The sequence below is a fragment of the Silene latifolia genome, chromosome 3 (assembly GCF_048544455.1).
Source record: "Silene latifolia isolate original U9 population chromosome 3, ASM4854445v1, whole genome shotgun sequence".
In the NCBI taxonomy this organism is placed as follows: Eukaryota; Viridiplantae; Streptophyta; class Magnoliopsida; order Caryophyllales; family Caryophyllaceae; genus Silene; species Silene latifolia.
Window position 1 is genome coordinate 80,287,404 of NC_133528.1, and position 14,807 is coordinate 80,302,210.

Below are 14,807 nucleotides of genomic sequence, written 5' to 3' on the forward strand. Positions count from 1 at the left end.
TTGAGTTTTGCACAAAAGGTAAAGGGTTTTACCATTATGCAATTAAAACAAAAGTTGTACTCTTACATACCACGATTAAGTTTATGGTGAGACCATACAAATAAAGGAAATTATATTCAAACTAAAAATAAATGTCATATATACAAGACTCAAGTTGGTGACCCCTATCATTCCTCAATTCTCGATTGAAAATCGCATTAAGAAACTAGTTTTTACTTGTCTCCCAAACCATTTGATTGGGAATCTTTTGGTGTGTGCAAATCTTGTATTCAAAGCAAGATGTTTCGTGACTTTTCTTGAAAAGTATAGCGAATAGAATTAGTTATTTACCAAGTTACACTTCAATGTGTATGGTCAAAAATATTTTCAATATGAGAAGGTCATTATTACTTCTTCTCTTTTACCAATGGATTAGGTAGATACTTGGTATCCACTTAATGAGGTAAGAAGAGAAATTCTTTGAATAAGTTCAATGAATGTTTAAAAGGTATTAAAACCTACAGATTATAAAACCAAAGTATTAGTACTTTGTTAAAATGGGGAACAATAAAGTGATGACTTTTATCTGCACCAAAAAGAGTATGATATCATATCGCGAGTTCACTTTCATTATGATATGATTGAATCTTTACAATATAGTTGGAGGTAGTTTCTGTTATAAAATTTGTTTGGCATTTAAATTTTCCACTAAAACAAAACATGATAAAGCAATCATCCACTTTTCATATGAGATATGGTTAGGCATGGTTCCTAAATTGTAGCTTGTTTCGATAGTAAACATGTGCTCTCTCTTCCTACATGATCACGAGAACAAAGGGTTTGTGGCTCGTGATGTTGTCTATTAAGAAAAGAGGATTATTGCTTACAGACAGAGTGGGAGAAAATGTTCAAGAGCCACAAACTGAGAATAAGACGTAGGAAGATGTTCCTTCATACTGAGAATAAGACGTAGGAAGATGTTCCTTCTTGGTCAAAATCAGTAATTATTTCTTCGAAACCTAAGGTGGACATGAGTCATGTTACATTTTGAAAGTAACAAACCTGTAACTTATTAAGATGCTTTATCTAGTCTCAACTCCACAAGAGTCCGAAATGAGCATAAACATGAAGATGTTTACTTAGCTTGGTTGATTGGTAGCAAAGGGTTTTGCACGCAACAACAACGCCTCATTAAATTCGGATTTTATAGTTGGATTTTAAAATCAACTTGCATGAGTTTTGAAATTTGCAACTATCCTAAGGTAGGATACAAACTTAAGAAGAAGTCTTAAGTAGAGGTTAAGGAGTTAAATTGTATGTTTTGATAATGTACATGAAGTTTAGTGGGAGTAATGTGGTGTTACTAGTCTTATGTGTAAGGGACGTATTGATCATTGTGAATGATGAAAGACTTAGGAGAAGAATAATACATCTCTAAGGTATCCAGATCTACAATGATAGTTCTAAGAGGATATTAGCGCTAAATGAATATTCTTATATTGATAAGAGTCTAGACAAGTTCAAAGGTATTGAACATGTAGAAATTGAATCCACATGCTTCCGCTGCGGGATTAATTCATTACGCTAAGATGTATCACCATTCTTAAATTTCGTATACTTGGAGTCTGACGAAAAGTTACAAATCGAATCTTTGAGAGAAGTCTCTATATAGCCATACAGTTCATTAGTTAGTACTCAGGAAGTACTAAAGATATGAAGCTAAGTATTTAGAATTGAGATGGATTTATGTGCAAGGAGTTACACAAAAACCATATTCTAAACACATAAGGATGGTTTGAGAACCATCTTGGCTATATTATTTAAGGAGGATATCTTCTAGTAACATCCTAGGCAGTTAAACAAAGAGATATACACAACGGAAATTGAGTACACTTGCAATAATGAGATATGCAAGAAGGAAGGGATGAAATAGGGATTCGGTTTTATGAATTGGAGGAACTATGGTAGTTCGTTCCAATAACCGAAGGTCCTATACCTACACACTATGAGGACAGTGGGAGTTATTCAAAGGCAAAAGAGCCTATGTCCAGATTGGATCTATACACGTACTCAAAGAAGTTCTTATAATACAAGATTATTCACAAGAATGGGAAATAATATATAGTAAGGTTAGGGAAAGTGCAAGTATTGCTAAAACTTGCTAACCAAGGCTTTTTCATAGGCTAAGCATGATGAGTCATGTCATTTCAATTGAGTTGAGATGTATAGTTATATACAATATTAAGTATGGATTATAGATTATGTAGTAATTGATATGGTATCAATTTTACATATGTGATAATGCATTCATCGTTTGAGTTTTATACAAAACTCTTTTCTTTAATACTTTGTTTTTTCCAAATAGGTTGTCGAGACAATGTTGAACCCTATTTAAGTGAACTGGATTAACATAGTATTGGCCCCTAGTTGCTTATATGAGGTGACGTCTCGAAGTGACTAGAGTGTGATGCGATTGATGGTAAGTTCAAGTGCCATAGAGTCATATGGGATGACTAGTCGATCACATAGGCAGACTCTATGTGACACTCTGTCGGGCAGTGACCGCTTATAGAGTTCTGGTAATTTTTATAAAGCCTGGTCGTGGCGAGAGCTACTATAGTATTCTTATGAGTCGATTCTTTAACTAGAGACTGTTCGCCCAAGGTCGCACAGATTCTGAGTGACTTTAATTTATGCTCTACGACTTTCGTAAATGAGGTCAAATGGGCATATTTTGGGTCATGATGAGATGTGGCTATTCGAAGGGAATAGTGCGATAGGAATTGTCCACCCCCTTGTCAGGGTTATCTAAAATCTCAGGGCCACTCGAGGAGTAGTGAACTGAAAATGCGTGGCCACGCTCGGAAGGTATCTACAGTAGATAATTCCGGTCAGAGAGTTACTCTCCAGATCGAGGAAACCACTCAAGATATGATCAAATGTAAGTACGACCTGTAAGACACCTTGCATTGAGTGGGAGATTGTAATAGGACAAGAGAATTGGTGACGCACACTTGTCTCGGACAAGGGGGAGATTGTTGGAGTATTTGTCCTCAACAATAGTGCGATCACATGATTAAATCTCATAATAAGAATACGTAAGGGATGATTCATTATATAGTCAACTGATCAACATTAATCGGTATTGATTGGCTAACTAGAGTTTAAAATTACTGTCGTTTGACGGTGGTGATCAGTTGATCCCTTAAGGTCACAACTATAGGACGATTCCCAAACAAGAAAGTTAATTAATCGTATATTGATACGGATTAATTAAATCCTTAAATTGAACAAATTTATTTATAAGTGAGAATTATATATCTTATTGTAATGTGATTAAATAAGATTCAATTTAGTAATTAATTTGTTATATTACTAAGATTGATTAATATTTATGAAACATTAGAGATAAGAGTAATTAGTTTGTTATAATTACAAGATGTTGTAGATTATATTAACTAGTCTTAATGTGACCCATTTTATATACATGTAATTGTGAATTACTTGTTAATTTGTTAAATGTAATTTATTTAATTTGAAATGATAATTTGTTAAATATGCATTCATATTACAAATGACAAATTACAAAAAAATAAAACGGAGGTCAGTGAGGAAGCCGGTTTCATCATGGGTGGTTTTAGGTTGTATTTAGTTGATTGTTTTAATATACAAAACACATTCATCACACCTAATACAAACTATACCTAACCTAATGTTTTGGTAAGACCAAAAGGAAAAAGCAAAAAGCAAATTTTCCCTTCCCCATGACGATGAAACCGGCACCTCCCTCCCCTTTATGAGATTATTAGTTCTCTTCTTCCATAATCTAATCTTATGCTTATCTCTATTTTTCCTCTCTTCCCTCTCACATAAAATTAGTTTTATGAAGGAAATTTGTTCAAAAATCTAATAAAAATTCAAGATTATTAGTGTAGTAATAATACGAATATTAGAAATAATATTTAAGGTTACTAATCCTATTATCTAGTTTATAATAGTATTGGTGTTTGGGTAAGAGTCTTGGGTGCAACTAAGAGGTGTGTCTCTATGCTTGAGACTTGAAGATCTTGGAGGATCATCCATAATGGTAATAGCTCAAGATCTAGTTTTGGAAGGAGTCCAAAACTAGTGCCCTTAAAATCGTCCATATGATGTAAGAACATCATTTCTTCTTCACATTTTGTTAAATTAATCATGCATGCAACTAGATCCACATGACATAAATTATGAATAATTTATAAAATGAATTAGATGAGTCTAATAAGGGGTATATGAACATAACAAAATAGCCTTAGTCATTTATTATAGTATTATTATTATTAATTTACGTTGTAATAAATGGCGGGGGTTTTAGAATCCTAGCCTAGCATTTTTTTAGCATTTTCATCTTATATGTATTTGGCATATTATTACTATTTAAAGAACAATGAATTAAAAATTAATTAGTTAAGAAACTGTTGTGATTTTCTTTTATTATTCTTGTCGAATTTCAAATGCAATTGCAAATGTCCTTCTATTTACATTTTTAAAAAAATAATGGGTTGTATCCTGTGGAGGATTGCTTACGTATTCATTAGAGAAAATGAAATCAAACCCTGTGCGTAGTTCGAGTAAATGTAAAAGAATAATTGTTCGAAACAAGAGCTTGTAATGAACTTTAGAAAAATAAGCATGTGCTTTACTTACTCCTAAGGGAAATATAATTCAGTTTATTTGATAATGTGGGGATGTCGAAATATCAAAATGCAAGAGCATAGTGACATCAGCTTTCTTTCAGCGGGCCTAGGGCCATTTTTATTTTGTGTCGCATGAGCGGCACGTGGGTTACGCGAGGCGCGTTTTTTGTCCTATGCTAAGGGTAGTACCATTTCAGTTGGTCTAGGTTGGTAGGATTAGAAAATTCATTCCCATCCAGGTCCGTAATCCTAACTGCACCCCCTGATAGTATGGACTTGACTAAGAAAGGTCCGACCCAGTTAGGTTTAAACTTTCCTCGTGGATCGACAGGTAGGAGAGCTCTGACTGATTTGAGTACCAGATCCCCTTCTTTGATGTTCCTCGGCTTAACCCGTTTATTAAAGGCTCGTTTGATAAGTGCCTGATATGTCTGCACATTATGTAATGCACGCAACCTTCGCTCATCCAAGAGGATGAGTTCCTCATATCGATCCCTATTCCATTCAGCTTCTGGGATTTGACTTTTGAGCAAAATGCGTAGGGATGGAATTTCTAATTCAACTAGCTGCACAGCTTCCATACCGTAAGTTAAAAAGAAAGGAGTAGACCCGGTGGGCGTCCTAACTGATGTGAGATACCCCCATAGTGCAAAAGGTATTTTGCTAGGCCAATCTCGATAATTGTCGATCATTTTCTTGAGGATCATGACGACATTCATGTTAGCTGCCTCCACTGCGCCGTTACTTTGGGGTCTATAAGGCGAGGAATGGTGGTGCTTGATTTTGTATTTGGCTAGCAATTGTGCAGCTTCGGCCTGGAAATGTGAACCGTTGTCACTGATGATCTCATGTGGGCAACCATATCGACAGATGATATTGGTTTGTATGAACTTGGCCACATGTTTTGTTGTAAGAGCAGTGTAGGATGCTGCTTCGACCCATTTAGCAAAATAGTCGATAGCTACCAAAATGAAATAGTGACCTCCTGTTCCAGCTGGCGTGATCTTCCCAATGATGTCTATTCCCCAAGCAGAAAATGGCCAAGGAGATGTCATAGTGTAAAGCATTGAGGGAGGGACGTGTTGTACATTCCCGAAGATCTGGCAATTGTAGCAATGTCTGACGTATTTTATACAATCTGACTCCATTGTCGTCCAGTAATATCCTAGACGCGTGATTTTCTTTACCATCATGGGTCCACTCATATGAGGACCGCATTCTCCATCGTGAACTTTTTCCATCACTTTTTGTGCCCGTGAATGATCAAGGCAATGCAAGATGACACCAAGAGGTGTTCTTTTGTACAACTCTCCTTGCACGAGGAGGTATTGAGAGGCTAGTAGGCGTAGTATATCTGGTGGGTATGTACCATTAAGTTTGAAGTTTAGAATGGCTTGGAACCAAGGTTCCTCTGGACTTTCTTCTTCATCTGTAAGGAGGTGTACGTAGGTTGATTCTGACCGCCGTTCGATGCATAAAGGCATTTCAACAATGTTGTCTGGCATATTAATCAAAGATGCAAGTTTCGCAAGAGCGTCTGCAAATTGATTCTCTTCACGAGGTAGGTGTAGATAAGTGACCTGATCGAAGAATTGGGCAACTTGATCTATCCTAGCCTGATAGGGTGCTTGACTTTCACTTCGGATTTTCCAAGATCCTGTAATTTGGTTAATGAACAAGGATTAGTCCCCGTGAACTCGAAGATTCTTAATGCCTAAGCTCACTGCTGCTTGTAGACCAATGAGGCAAGCTTCATACTCTGTTGCGTTATTTGTCACCTCTAAGTCGAGTTTGACGGAAAGTGGTGTATGCTCGCCTTCAAGAGAAATGAGCAACACTCCTATTCCAAATCCTCTTAAATTCGATGCCCCATCAAAACAAAGATCCCAAGAGTCTATACTGGTCTGTAGGATGTCCTCGTCTAGAAATGACCATGTGTCTATTTCTTGGGTATCGTTGACTGGATTATCTGCGAAGAATTCAGCAACGGCGCGCCCCTTGATGACTTTCAAAGGTACGTACTTGAGATTAAATTCTGAGAGCATTAAGGTCCACCTTGCCAAACGTCCGTTGAGAACGGGTTTCTCGAAGAGGTATTTGACGGGATCCATTTTAGAATACACCTTAACAGAGTAGCTAAGCATGTAGTGGCGTAGCTTCTTTGTTGCCCACACAAGAGTGAGGCATGTCTTTTCGAGAGGTGTGTACTTACACTCATAATCTAATAATTTCTTACTAAGGTAGTAGATAGCTCTTTCTTCTTTTCCAACAGTCTGTGCGAGCATAGCCCCCATGGCTGTTTCGGTGACTGTGACATATAAACCAAGAGGTTGATCTCGTTGGGGAGGCATTAGCACTGGTGGCTTAGCCAGTATCGCCTTAATCTTGTCAAACGCCTTTTGACAGTCGTCATCCCATATGGTATGATCTGTTTTCTTGAGCTTTTTGAAAATAGGTTCGCAGATCATAGTGAGCTTCGATATGAATCGACATATATACTGCACTTTGCCTAGAAATCCTCTAACCTCCTTCTCTATTTGGATTTGTGGCATTTCGATTAAAGCTTTGATCTTGGATGGATCAATTTCTATTCCCCTCTGACAGACGATGTATCCCAGAAGCTTACCTGACATTACTCCGAATGCACATTTCTGAGGATTGAGCCTCATGTTGTACTTGCGTAGTCTTAGGAAGAACTTGCGAAGGTTATCGATGTGTCCCTTCCTATCTTTGGATTTGACAATCATATTGTAATACCCGTCCTTTTTGGGACCCATTCACCGACCTTGGGGGCGTGTGATAGTCTTTAGGAATTCGTACAAGAGATGCCTTGTGTCATGATAGACTTTGGGGATGAGTGGTACTCGATCGAATAGAGGTTACTTGATCGAGTAGCTTGGGTACTCGATCGAGTAAGTTGGTCACTCGATCGAGTAGCGTCATTACAGCGAGGGTTTATAATCGTGTTTTGATAGAATCGCAAATCATTTTCGCCTCTTTTATTCAGACCTAGATGTTGCCTCCCTCCTTCCTTTCATCTTAATTCCTTCCCTGGGAGCCTTTGAGGATGCTTGTGCCTTGGGGATAGGTTGCTTGAGTCGTGTAGCGGTCTTGACGCCGATATACGATGCGTAGGTATGTCATCATCATCTTTATCGTTGTTGTTCCTTGTAGGATTGTGGTGGTAGTAATAGGTGTTTATGCTGTTTTTATAGGGTTTTTGCTTGCTTGGTTGATGTCATGTGATTTAACAAGGAATCGCTGCGATTGGCTAAAGGTAGGTTCGCCTACTCAGTTTCTGTTGGTTGTTTAGGGTGTCGGTTGTTGTTGTTGTTGTTGTTGTTGTTGTTGTTGTTGTTGTTGTTGTCGTCGTCGTCGTTGTTGTTGTTGTTGTTGTTGTTGTTGTCGTTATTGTGATGCAGCTGGTTGTGACTAATTGTCTGTGGTTCTCGAGGTGCGTCCTCGGCTGAGTGGAGTCACTTGCGGGAGTGCCTTCACGCCCTAGTTTCGCCCTCCGTGGAACCCGCCACGGGAGGGGAGTTGCTCATTAATGGGACAGGGTTTATCGCTCGGTTTGATGAGCGGGGATTTGGTGGGTACGGCTGTGGTCCCCCACTGGCAGGGCTGGTCCAGTGGACAGTCGGTGACGGTGATTGATTGGAGTGTTGTGGCTTGTGTGTGCGTTCTGTTGTGTCTGTAGTGAGTTTGTTGTTGTTGCTATATTGTCCGCAGTACTGACCTTGTGTGGTTGTTTTCTTGTTTGCTTCTGTTGTGTCTGCCGTGATCCCTTATGGTGAGCAGTTAGTCTTAGCAGGTGATGTTTTGGATGGTAGCTGGAGTCTTGGCTGGATGAGTCTTCACGAGTCATGACAGGAGTAGTCTTCATAGTATTTGATGAGTTGTATTATGTATATCAGTAGCTTGGTCAATCACTTGTAAAATTATTATAAATGTTCTTTTATCGACTTTTGATGATTGCTTTCCTCGGGCAACCGAGATGGTAACCCCTTTATATGCTAGGGAAGGTCTTGTTAAGGCTCCTTGGTATATGGGGGTGTTACAAAGTGATATCAGAGCGACGATTTTGGAACCTATAACAAATGAGCCTAATGAACGTAGTGAGTCTAATAAAATGAACCTGGTGTATGTATATTGGGAGCCCTAGCTGTTGTAGATCTTGGGTGAGTAGGTGCCCTCATTTCAAAATCATGGCCCCATTATGCTTAAGCCAGTCACTAGGTATGGGAATGTTGATTCGGCAATTATGTGTCTAATGTGTATAGTGGTCATACTATAATTATTCGTGGTAAAGTTTCTGTTGAAGTTAGCATGTGTGTAATGGTTATGCTAGAATCGTATATGATGAAGTTCCTAATGGAGATAATATGTGGGTGATGATAATGAGAAACGTGAAAGTTTGTACACGAATAGAAGTGTGTGTGTGTGTGAAAGAGTAGAAGTGTGGGGTAGTGTATTGAATGTGGTGATGGTCGTGGTTGCTTCAAATAGTTGGTAATGGTAGTTCCTATAAGAGTTTATAAGTCTTATAATAGTAATAATAATAAAAGTTAAAAGTTGTGGATTTATGATGATAATTATCAAAATAATAATGGATGAATGTGATATATGAATGGTTGAAAGCTTCCGCTTGTGACATGATTAATTTGAGTAGACTAATTTGTTTATGTTGAGGCATAGTTACATTGCTAGTAGACTCGGATGATACATGATAATTTAATGTTAAATGAGTGCTTAGAGTAATATGATTATAAGTTTCATTAGTAAAATTGTAGACAAAGGATTAGACATGAAACAACACGTTAAAGGTATGCGTGAATGGTTTAATAGTGTGGTAAATCGTTTTGTGTGATGTTCGCTATAGAATGGAGTGATATATATCGTGGTTGGGTGAAACCGTTACGTTACATTTGAATGTTGTGAATGATTATAGTAACCTGTGACGATTTCTGAATTTGGTTTGGAAACGACACGTGTTGTTGTTTTGCAGGAATCTTAGTAAATCTCGTAATTCCGACCGTATACCTAACCTTGCTTGACCGAGTGTGAGTGCCTACTAGACCGAGTAGACCTCATTCAATCTAGTTAGGAAGCTATAACGTCGAGAAAGTAGGAAATTCCTACGGAAACTCGACCGAGTAGCTCCTACTCGATCGAGTAGAGGCCACTCGATCGAGTACCCTACTTACTCGATCGAGTAAGGCTACAGTACCAGCACATCTGCGGGTTCAAAACCCTTTCTTTTGTTCATTCCTTTACTTTCTCTCCTATTTCCGCAAACTCTAAACTCTTTTTCCTCTCAAATCCTTGTTGCTTGCTAACTTGTGGTGCTTCAATCTAGTAATTTTCTTGCTTGAATTTGTTCTTTCTACGTCCTAATTGCTCAAGGTATGAATGCTCTCTCTAATTTGATGTTTTCAATTGGTTAGTATCATATAGGATGTTAAAAATTTGTTGGAAAATTGATCTATATATGCCAAATCTTGGTTGTAATTGTTGTCATATGCTCTAGTTGCTTCAATTTGTTGATTATTGATGTTAGTTGTGCCAAAAATCGAATCAAAAGGGGGGTCTTATAACTCAAAATTTCCAGGGTTTGAGAAATCGAATTGAATTTTGATTGTCTATTGCATGTAAAAGGATGAAAATTGAGCAATGTATGTTGTATATATCATGTATGGAGTTGAATTTTGTGATTTTCACCCTAAAATTTGTCTTAAAACTCCGTCTTAAAAGTGTCCCAAACTGAAATTCGTCTCATGTTATTGTAAACTTGGGTTGTATATGAATGTGTTTTGAAGGTTTGAGTCCTAAAAGTAGTAGTGGTTAAATTGATCCATGTTAAATATGACAAAATTTTACAGTTGTAGAGACCGTCTGAGCTATCAGAATTGGGAACTTTACTTGTAAATTGGGAATTGTTGGTGATAGTGTGTACTTAGATGATGCTTCTATGATCAAATATGTGTACTTTGTACGTTTTGGTGCATATGTGTTGGTATATTTAAATTATATGCTGAAACAGATGCCGAGACTGAACATAGGAACCAGACAGAGTAAGAGGGGTAGGGCTTCCGCACCCGAAATTGGTGTTAGAATCTTTAATCTCATTAACTTAACATATTCATATATGTGTCATTTTAATTTAGTCATAAAATTAAAACTAGATCTTATGCATGCAAACTTGAATAAGAATAGAGAAGAAATCGTCTTTCTTACTATGGGAGTTTCGGATTTTGGGCACAAATGAGTTCTCCTTCTCACTTGTTCTTGAGCTTTCCTTATATGGATGAACAAAGGATCCAAAGAAGAATCCCTCCCAAAAGTGAATACCCAAGATAACCTCTTAAAAGACTAATATTATTAGAACTAGAACAATATTAATCTTACTAAAATTGACCCAAAATATTTGTATGTTCTCTTGTAATTTCGGCCAAGAGAGGATGAATGTTGAGAGATTTTATTTCTCTAAGCTTTCATAAATTATAGAGAGAATTTTTATTTTCTTACACTAGAAAAATAGTTAAAGTTGTGAATGAATAATTAGAGAGAAAAACCCTCTATAATTGCCCTTTGAAAATCGGTGGGGAGGGTGGAGGAGAGCCAATGCATGGGCAAGTTTTTCTACCCAAGAAATCATAGGTATGCATGGCTATATTAGGTTGAAATCATCATGTTTTCCACTTAAAAATAATCAACACAATTTTAACCTAATACTCCCTCCATTTCGGCACTTATATAAAATGGGAGGTCCATTTTATATTTTGTCATTTGTCAATTGTCACATGTCACTAGTCATGTGTAATTGTAATTTATTTTTAACATATTAAAAATCAACGTATTAATAAAAATACGTCATGTACAAAATAGACTTAGTAATTCATAATTACTTGTACCAAAACGGTTTATCAATTATAAATCACAACGTCTTGTATTTATAATAAATTATTCATTCAGTTTCAATTGTTTCGTAAACAATAATTTTATCTAAGTAATAAAACAATTTGATTACTTAGACCGTATCTTTATTTAATCGAATTACAATAAGACACGTCAATAATACTCACAAAATCGTCCGTCAATTTTAAGCAATTTAATTAACCCGTATCAACATACGATCAATTAAATAATCAATTAAGAGTGTCACCCTTTAGGTATGACCTAAGGGGATCAACTGATCACCACCGTCGCACGACAGTAATGTCAAACTCTAGTCAGCCAATCATTACCGATATGTGTGGACCAGTTGACTGTAAAATATTACATCCCACATGTATTCTTAAAACGAGATTTAAACATGTGATCATCATGATCGACAGTTGTGATCGCATTATTGTCGGAGGACACTTATTCCAACAATCTCCCACTTGTCCTCGACAAGTGTGCGTCACCAATTCTCTTGTCCTATTACTATCTCCCACTCAATGCAAGGTGTCTTTCAGGTCGTACTTGGAAGTGATCATATCGAGAGTGGTTTCCTCGATCTGGAGAATAACTGATTGACCGGAATTATCTACCATAGATACCTTCCGAGCGTGGCCACGCATTTCCAGTTCATTACTCCTCGAGTGGCCCTGAGATATTGTTATAACCCTGACAAGGGGTGGACAATTCCTATCGCACTTATTCCCTTCGACTAGCCACGGCCATCATAACCCAAAATATGCCATTTGACCCCATTTACGAAGGTCGTAGTAACATAAATCAAAGTTAATCTAAAACTGTGCCACCTTAGGCGAACAGTCTTTAGTCAAAAGAATCGACTCATTAGAATACTATAGTAGCTCTCGCCACGACCAGGCTATATAAATTTGCCAGAACTCTATAAGCGGTCATTAGCCCGGCAAAGTGTTCCTAACAGTCTGCCTATGTGATCGACTAGTCATCTCACATGACTCCATGGCACTTGAACTTGCCATCAATCGCATCACACTTTAGCCACTTCGAGACGTCACCTCATGTAAGTGACTATGGGCGAATACAATGTTAATCCATGTTCACTTTAACGGGGTTCAATTGTCACTACAACCCGTTTGGATGTAACAAAATACAAGGTGAGTTAATAATAACTCAAACGACAAATGTGGACATCATATTCGGGTAGTCAATACAATATTACTACCTTGTGATGTATATAAGTGTGAAAACACTTGTTGATTGCAATAGAAGTTTAACACACCATGTGTCCATGTGTTCATACTTCTTGTATTGCACTTTCCTTTATATTCATGTTATCTCTCAAAGCATGAACCTTACCAAGTACACATCTAGGTTCCCAACCTAGGTTTATGTTCTTTATCTTGAAAGAACTTTCTTGTTGTTTATCACATAACCAACGAATTGTGGTGGATAATATAACTTGCACTGGTCAAGTGTTCTATCAACTCGCAATGCACTAGGTATACGTTTTGTAGGGTCTTGCAACAATTGTCAAGATGATTAGCCTAGCACTTCTCATAAGTCCTAGCATATTAGAAAATACTAGTTTTGAGTAACTTCTTACTATAACTAAGTATATATCTTTCCAACTTCTTATTTCTCTTTAAGCTTAATTAGCTTATATGGTTTTTGAAAACTTCAATATGTGAAACTTCTTGTCACATAATAGAGTGTTCTGTTAAACACTAGAATAGCTCATTAGTTCTCCTCGAGAATTCATGACGATTCTTCTATGGCTTACCAATGAGTCATCATGCTCTTAAGCATATGATTCATTATTGGACATGTGCATGATTATTCTAAAGGCGGAAACATTAGTAAGCTTTAATCATGTGATCAACCATTCTTAGGTTCAATGAATGACCATGACTGCTTATGGTAATTCCATTTTCATCGATATGAATAACCTACGTTTCTCGTTGATTTGATGTGTATATCTCAATACCTATCCAACATCATATGATGTGATTGGATTCATCTTAGTCCATTTTCTGTTGGGAAATGTGTCCTCAACAATAGTGCGATCACATGATTTAAATATCATTATTAAATCTCATAGTAAGAATACATGAGGGATGATTCTTTATACAGTCGACTGACCGTCATTAATCGGTAATGATTGGCTGACTAGAGTTTGACATTACTGTCGTGTGACGGTGGTGGTCAGTTGATCCCTTAAGGTCACACCTAAAGGACAATTCCCTTAATGGATAAATTGATTAATTGTATAACGATACGAGGTAATCAATTCCTTAAAATGAACAATTCAATTGTGAGAGAGAATATTATTTCTTATTGTAATGAGATTAAATAAGATTTATTTTAGTAATAAAAATGCTTTATTACTAAAATTGTTTATTGTTTGAGAAACAATAGAGATAAGAATGAATGGTTAATTATAATTACAAGATGTTGTGAATTATAATTTATGACCCATTTTATTTATATGATCAAGTATCACTAGTCAATTTATTGTATGTAATTTAATTAATTTCTAAAATGATATTTATGGGATAAATATGCATTAAATTAATTAATAACATGTAAAATACTACATGTGACATATTGTGTGACAAATGACAAATTGACAACATAAAATGGTAGTCCATTTTAAGAGCATGGACCGAATGGAGGGAGATATAATGGTGTAAGATTGACTTATTTTATGATAAATATATCATAGGCTTTTCTTTTATAGCCTTACACCTATCTTACAATGTCATACACTTTTATACATTGTGAAGACCAAAAGGGAAAAGGTAAGATTCCCCTTTGGCTCCATCCTACCCGGCCTCACCTCTTCAAATGAGGACTTTTGTCCTCATTTTTCACCTAACACTCATTCATTCAAAGTATACATGCAAGTGTCTTTGCTCCTCCTTCTCTCTAGCTTTCTCCAACAAGTTTTTGGAGATTCACAAGTTCTTGTTTATATTTTCTAATATCAAAACTACATTACTAGTGTAGTAATAATAATAATATTGGAATCTTTTAAGGATACTAGTATAATAATCTAGTTAATTAGTATACTAGTTTAAGGGTAAGTCTTGGGTGCAATCTAAGGAGAATTTCTATACTTGGGATCTTGGAGGATCATCCATCATTATTAGCTCAAGAACAAGTGAAGGAAGGTGACCTTACTTGTGCCCAAATTTTCGAACCAACCAACAATGTAAGGAACATTGTTTTTCTTAT